The sequence below is a fragment of the Lissotriton helveticus genome, chromosome 1_1, assembly GCF_964261635.1.
Source record: "Lissotriton helveticus chromosome 1_1, aLisHel1.1, whole genome shotgun sequence".
In the NCBI taxonomy this organism is placed as follows: domain Eukaryota; kingdom Metazoa; phylum Chordata; class Amphibia; order Caudata; family Salamandridae; genus Lissotriton; species Lissotriton helveticus.
This window is the reverse complement of record NC_136057.1, coordinates 272,357,533-272,366,058: the sequence shown is the minus strand read 5'-3', so window position 1 is coordinate 272,366,058 and position 8,526 is coordinate 272,357,533.

Here is an 8,526-nt window from a genome sequence, read left to right as displayed (position 1 = left end):
CTTATAGAAAAGATGCCATCATAAAACATACAAAGGGTGTTTCTAATTGAAAGTGTTGAAGTATGATTAACCAGCGTGAGCTTGCACAATAGCGGCACAATAAACCTTTTCCTCTCTGTCACATGTAAGGCACAGAAAAATAAGATGTGGAAGGTTGTTTGTTTATATAAGGAATTGCAAGGACATTCAGATAAATGGTTTAATGAATATGTGTTTTCCTGGAAGCCCAACATCAAGGGAACATAATTTAATCTAAATCCTGTCAATAGATAATGGTGCTAAGAATTCACAAAAAAAGAAAGATAAGAGGATTGACCACACAGAACAGGAGTTGTTCCTTTCCCATCTGGTCACTTTTCGCTTTAAAGAGCTGTGTCAGTCTCAATCTAGAGTATGTTTCACTGGTGCTAGGATTTTCATATAGATCCTCCAGGCCCATAGATATAAAGATCTGTCTGACATAAGTAAACCAGGGGATAGTTGTGGCACGATCAAGTTCCATAATATTGCTTATGAGTTGCTGATTAGGTTGGACTGTATCTCTTTTTGTTCTTATCACTAATATAGGACAGTCCTAATTCCTTACGTATGATAAAGTTGCTACAAGTACCAGGAATTGACAATAGCCTTTATTTAGGTTGATAGGTATAAAAAGGAGGATTTGCCTAATTATTTTTAGAATATAGAAAATGGATGAGGCAATTTTATTAAGCTGCCCGTCGATAGACAGCTTATTACTGAAAAGGATATCTAGGTTCCTTACTTTTTTAACAGGAGTTAGCGGGGCACCCACATCTTAGGGCCAAACTAACTAGGGGACCAAAACAATGTGTTATTTCCAAATAGGGGGCATTCGGGCTCTCCTGAATTTAATTTTAAACAGTTGTAGTTCATCCAGTCTACAATGTTGTTCATGAAATTTGGTGGCCGTGTGGTCTGGATTGCCTAAGACCGAGACCACAATTTGGGTTTCATCAGCGTATGATATAACTGAGAACTAAGACAATTTTATCAGTTTGGCCAGGGGTCTAATATATAATTTAAAAGGAGAAGGGCTCAGAAATGTGTCCTGTGTTACACCGACTGGAAGGGTAAAAGGAGTTTGGCACAAAGTAATCTAATGCTACACAGTGTCTCGTTCTGACAAGAATTATGTTAAGAGGGCGAGGGCCGTTCCTTTAATTCCCAGTGAGTAAAGGTGGTCAATCAAGATCTAGTGGATGACCATGTCAAATGCCGCTGAGAGGTCTAACGGGATTAGGGCAGCATTTTCTCATCTATCAATGGAGGCTCTTATATTCTCAGATACAACAATTAATGCAGATATCTAAAGCCAAATTGAGTGGCATCTAGGAGGCAATCTACTTCAGTGAAGGCTGTCAAATGTTTGTTCATGGCCTTGTCTATGATTTGAGCTGGGAACGGCCAATGGCATATTTACCTATAATTACTCAGGCCTGTTAGCAGGAGATTTTTTTACTAGGGGTAAGACAAATGCTCTTTTCCAGACTTTTGGGAGATAACCTTTGTTAAACATATGATCAAAGATATTAGTTAGATAGGCTTAGATTATTTCAGGTACTTTTGGGATGATTTTCAGACAACAGGGGTCATTAGAGGATACCGACTTCATGTATTTGGTTAGTCTGGGTACCTGAGCCGCGGTAAGCGGAAAGAAGGAGGTCAGAGATTATGAGCTGGTGAAAATAGATGTATCTCTAGACGCGCTAGATGACAGTGTAGATTTAGCTGTGAAAGCTGCATAGACATCTGAGACTTTAATTTGGAAGATGGTAACAAGTATGTTACAAAAAGACTGACAGGAATTGCTGTTTTTATTCTCGAAGGTGTTGGAGAGCGATTTCACTGTTTTGAAGAGCTCTTTAATAGAGCCTTTGGCAGTTTCAATTATATGAGTACAGAAAGATATATTTTCTTTGCAAATCACGGTTTTGTATTCTTTTAGGGATTGTTTTTATGTATATACGTCTTTACTTTTGTTGCCTCCATCTATGTTCTAGTTTAGAACACAATTATTTTTGTGTTTTGAGACGGTCTAAATACCAGGGTTCAGTAGGCTTCAGTCTTTGGTTAGTTGATTTTATCTCGGGGACTGACTTACTGCATTGTCTAACCATGAATGGTATTCAGAGACAGTCTAATCTAAAGTTTTAGCATAGGTAGGTTTGTTTTAGTGAGGGCCATTTTTTCATTTTCAGGGTCCACTTTTTGCCAAGAGTGCATTATTTTAGTTTTATGAGGTATTGTTGAGGTAAGCACTTTCTCTATCCCTGTGATATGGAACATCATCGCTGGGTGATAGGATCAAGTAAGCAGTAGAGCCTTTTCAAATTTTTTATGGGGATTGTCAGTAAAAATCCTGTCAAGGGTGTGACTCGACATATGAGAGAGACAGCTGCAAAACACACACGCTCTTATAGAGTGCTTAACTAAAAAGTGGCAACACAAAAATGAGCTGTATAAGAACACAATCATGTATGCATGCTCTAGAGGAGAGAAAAACTTAGAATGGAGACGTTAAGACCACACAAGTTATTAAATAAGAAACAAGCAAATGTGAGTGACAGTGAGGCCAACTAATGCTAAATAATTGGCTTGGCCACTGGAAGCTAACAAACAGTCTGGTACCAGCCAGTGCCTCTGCTGTCTTAGGCAAGAGCTAAAAACATTATTTAATCACAAACCTCACACATCATGTCTTATGAATTCCCAATTCCAAGTTCATATGTTTGACATGCAATTGATTACAACATTAGGAGTTCATAACTTCTTAGACTGTTTTACTGGTAGTACCCGAGCGGTTTACGGTTGAGGGAGCCCACCGAAGTCCAACAGGGTCAAGCACCCCTTTGCGAGCCATATAAGCCAGACTATTAAACTACTTAGATTGAGAATAGTGAGGATGCGCAGGCATTGGCAAGTGGAAGGGGAACAGTTAATGTTTACCCAGACTACACCATAGATTTGCAATGAGAAAGGGGAAATCTTCTTAGAGGTCAAGCGCCACTTAAATCAACTTACTATTTTCCATGCCAAGTTACGCATTATCTCACAAGGCGATTCCTACTGTTTCCTTACTCCAGAAGCAGGCTCTTAGAGGCATTAGGAACAGGGATACTTACCGCCCGTAGATGGAGGACGGCTAAAGTCACTGGGATGGCAGTACACGAACAGCCCTGTAAGCAACGGAAATGCACTGAGCAGGCCACCTCGAAGAAATAGGCTGGATCTGAAAGAGCGAGTGTGGTAGCAGTTCTCCAAAAAGAAAAATCTTGCTCCATGACCAACAGGTGGCAGCTTGGATGACTCTAGTGGATGGAGAAGGAAAACTTCCATCAGTAGTCATGCCAATGACCACAGAGGAGATCATCTGAAGTGAGGGCAGCCTCGGCAGGACTTACGAGTGTCGAAAGTCTAAGGGTCCCCTCCCCAGTAGATCACAAGAGATATACATGAAACAACCTGCTGCAGATAAGTAGCACTCTGAGCGAGTACCACCCGGACAGCTGGAATACAAAGGCATGGTACATAAATGAAAGGACATGCAAGTTTTACATTCATTGTATAAAGAACATACAGTGAATTGGGGTGGCAGTCAGTTCCAAGACCATGGCACAGTAAGGTAGGGAGGGATGGGAGTTGGGGGAAGACTACACAGTTTACAATGTTATTGATTTATAAGTATGGTTCCCGGTTTTATGGTATTTATTTTTTTGACATTTCTGTCTGTATTTATCCATATTGATTTTTTGCTAATTTTATCAGTATTTATCCATATTTATTTTGGGTTTTCTGGAAAAATTAGGCTTAAAATAATATGTTTCCACATTTATTTAACCAGTAAATATGCACCCATGCTTGAATGGCCACCAGGTTTCAATACTATAAACACCCACAGAAGATAAATTAATGTGATTATAAGAAAAAAAGCAAATTTCAGTATCAACAAAGTGCATATCTACTGCTGTTTAGAGCCTCTTTACTACAATGTCTTTCTTTTTTTAGCCCCCTTACTTATCAATCCACACAGTTACTGGCCTGACAGTCATGGCAGACAGTATTTAGAATTACTCAAAAAGCAACTCAATTTCGGTTTTATCCACATTTAACAATAAATACAGACAAGAAAAAAAATGTTTTCTGTATGTTGCGCTCACTGATGAGCAAGGTTTCATACGTAAAGAAAACTTGCTTGGACTCAATCCTCTTGAAATAACATGTAACAAATTAACCAACATGTTTTGTGAAAACTAATAATTGCACCACACGGCATTTTCTTTATGTAGGGGAAGCTTGTCTATGTGCTTTACTAACAAGTAAGCTAAGTGACTAAAAATGGCTGCTGAAAAACGCGGGAACTCTTCTGCGCATGCGTCTACTGCATCTTCGTAATATGACGTCCTTTGCTTTTGGTGGGAATTCTTTGCAGCTGCACAGTAGAGCCTAAAATGGCTGCTTCAAACCTTACATGTTAATACATATGCTTCTGCTTGAACTAAACCTCGCATGTCTTGCTAATCTGCTAATGCAAAAGTTTAAATAAAGTAATAGGATTAGAGTAGTAATAAGTGGTTTACAGTGCATTCATTTATTTTCGTATATTCTAGCATGTCCTTCTTTGACTTTACTATTAGCTCGTATTTGGGTCTGAAGGGTGACTGGAATCGCCATTTTGAAAACCTTCTGCGCATGTGCTGAAAACACTGCAGGACCTCGAGAAGTGACATTGAACGGCTGCCAATTCCCATCTTACCAGTGATGCACCTGAGAACTTTACCTCTTGACCCGGAGAAGGGACGAAGATGTGTACAAATAAAACACATTGTTTTAAAAGTAATATGAATGTTGCTGTGTGGATTAAAAGCTTTGGAAAGTAAATGTAACGGTGGAAACTTAGAACAATTAAACTAAAGTAAAATTACTTCCCTAGTATGGTGTGATGACCTCTCTCCATCCCATTAACCAATTAAATGAAGGAAATACACAAATCTTGAAACATTGTGGGGTGGTACATACCCTGGAAATGGTATAACTAAGGTAGGCTTAGAGAGTTAGATTGTCCGACTTGTCACGCACCTGTCACTGACCCAACGTATGCTGAAGGATATTGTGAATGTCACGGAGCTCCGAGGGCTGGTAGAGCACTCTTAAAGAAGAATCTGGAGATTGCTGAAGGAGAAGACTCTGTCCATCTAGAAGGGGAACGAGAGTAACTGTAGAGAGTGGTGTAACGCTAGCGTTGCACTTAGCAGAGGTTACCTGTCCTGTCCTGCATCTGTCCTGACCTGTTGGTTCCTGACTAGTCGAGAGCCCTTTCTTTCCAGCTCTAGGTCAAGGATTGGTACTCGCACCATTCTAGGTAAATATAAATCTGTGTAGTATGTCTGTGAACCGTTTCCCTTTTTCACCCTCCCCAGGTACCAATGTCTAGAAAGTTTTCTAAGTTTCTAAAGATTTTTGCTTTGATCATTATTTTCCTTCCCGAAAAGTTGGTGATTGATATGTATTGGTATTTGACTCATAAAATAATTTATACATTCCTCTCTGAATCAGAAATAGGAGGCAGACAACCCTTTCATTCTTACTCACAATTGATGAAGGAAAAGTAAAAATCTTTTGCAAGTCAGAAATAATTTTCATACTCATGGAAAGATTTTTGTACAGAAAGAAATGCCGTTTTGCTGGGTTGCAACTGCAGAAAATGCTCTGGACATCTGGGCTATAGACTCCTCCATGGAGGGAGTAAGGAATATTTTGGAATAAACATAAATAGAATTGAAAGAAGTTAGCGTTAGCTGAGGGGAGCTGAAGGGAGAGCGGGGCTGCAGAGAAAGGATAGTAAGCCGAGTAAGATGTTAGCATGTAAGTATGTTTGGGTATTTCTGAAGTATGAACCTTGGTGCTAGCAACAGTGGAGCATATTTACAATATTTTGGCATAGGGCAGCGCTGCGAGCCTTCTAGATATGCTGCCCTTCAACAAAAGAAATGGGCAAAGGGCAGGAATGTGCCGTATCTACAAGATACGACGCGCTCCTGTCATTTCTGCAGAAGCACAAACTGCAGCTGAGCGCCAAAGCAGGCCCCTTTGCCCCATGGTGGAACAGTGTATGTGTCGTTCGCATGATTGTTTTTGTGCAGTAAGGGACACTTTCTGCACAAAAACATTCAAAAGAGGGGTTTTCCTCTTTCTATGTGTGCTGCAGAATGCATTTCTCCTCATGGCGCTTGCCTTGGCGAGGCGTTAGTTTTGGCGCTGCCCCAGATTTAAGCTATATTGTAAATCTGGGGCAGTGTCAAAAACCATGGGTGTTGCGTGGGAACACCCACAGTGACACCCATGGAACACCCCTTCCACGCAGAGTGTAAGTAATAGGTCCAATACTACAAATGGATAAGCATTGACATTTCAACACAATCACACTGCAAATAATAAAGTTAGGAACTTAAATAGTACCCGATAGAAAAACAATGTTAATCTTGGCGCTAAATAACAGATGGTTATTGTTATCCAACTCCATGGGACTCATTTTAAATACTGCAGATGGATGAAAGGCTGAGTGGACCCACTGGAATTTGAACATGTGACCTGATTGATTGATTATTGAGTGTGAAATGTAAGCCTGTACTTGGGCTGTGAGATCCCGTGTTTGGGGAGTCAAATTTGTGATGCTGACAGATCAGAAGTCTCTGATTCCCATTTCAAGAGGTAACAATGTTAATTCAAGCAAAAAGACAGCCCAATAAGTCAGACTAAGTTCAAAATTGTTGCAACACTATTGTACGGTTGTTTTTGGCCAGGGAGAAGGAAAAAGAAGGTGAATTGTTTCTCTTGCCTTCTGGGATAAGGTGAGGATGGAACTGAGAGTGTAGAAGATTTGACTAATGAAGAGTGTTTAGTAGGAAATTTTAGATGGACCTAATTGAGGAATGTGCTTGAGGAGACTTGTCTATTAAAATAAGTCATTGATCATGTATCATGGGTAAAACCTTCCCCGTGATTTGCAAGCTCACATCAAGATACAAGTGTGACTGTCTGTTGAAGTGGGGTTGCTCTTTAGGGAAGATAAATTATTTCCACACATGTTATTAGGTGTAAATTGATTGACAGCATTCATGATGTTCATCTGGAAATTCCATTGGTGGTCTGGTATGGCTAGGGATGAGAAAACTGGGTTGGAAATTGTGCAAGGTAAATGGGGAATAATAAGGTGGTTAAAAGTAGGGTTCCACTCACGCTTGAGGTGGGGTGTCCTGAAAGAATTTGGTAAAGAGTATGCATTCTTTTTGGGGGGCCATCAGTATTTTACCACCTGCTTGCAGGATGCCATTGTCTCAGTTGCATGTCTCCCCACATAGATATAAAGAGTGTAATTGTGTTCTTCACTGCAGCTACTACTGGATAATGGTGTCCATTTCACTTCTATGGAAAAGAAGGACTTTTTAACAAGTGCAGGCATCAAACACAAAAGGTGTCATCCATACCAACATCAAAGCATTGGTCTGGCAAACAGTATGAATTGTTTGGTAAGTGAATGTCTTAAAACGGCAATTATGGAAGGCGCTGAAAATGGTGACGCCCTGAGAACAATGTTATGGGCTTACTGCACAGTGTGACAGACATCATAACATTCAGCGCTCTTAGAGTTAGATCTTCACTAAATTTGCTGCAGCCTGCATGACTGCCTAAGATAAAGGTTGGTGAATTAAGTGGTAAAGAAAGTGTAATGGATGTTAGGAAGCATGTTCCGGATATATTTGAATCTAGTCAAAGTAGGATCAAATAAAGATTTGATTTACTAAAAATGCTAAAAGTGAAAGCTGGAAGCAAATTATCTTTCTTCCCATATGAATGTCCCTGAAACCAGGACGAGGAAAGAGAGGGTAAGATTTGGCCCTCCCAAGAAGGTTGTGGAAGTGAGAAGGGTAATGCTGTCAAATTGTCAAATGATCAATGTGTAACTATGAAACAGTTATTAAAGTTGGTAAGAGTGACACTGTTGAAGTTCAATCTGCGGTAAGAGAGTCAAGTTAGTCTTGGATGATTCCAAGAATTATGTTAGGGAAAGCTGAACGACAGTCCAAGTGCCGTCTGCCCAAAGCAGAGCAAATGAGATGAGTTCGGCACGTAGGAAGAGAACAGCAATCAAATTCAAGGCCTATCTTCTTTCCTGGGAGAGATATATATTATTATCATTGATGCTGCAGTTCACTCTCTGTTGTGTTTTCTCTATACATTAGTTTATATTTTACTAGTGTTTTGACTTGTCTTTTCAGTTATCATGTGTTATGTACATTTTGCCTTGTTTGCCTAGTTGTTTTGTGCGTGTTTCATGAACAAAAGGGGGAAGTGTGCTATGTTCTGGTCATCTGCAGCTTGAACAATAGGTAGGTCTTTATCAAATGTATTCCCAAATTTTTAGCAACTGATGTGGGACCAGGGGGCTTGCCAAGATCTTCGGGCCATAGTCTCACATGGTCCAAAGATGCTGAGTTCCCAAAAACG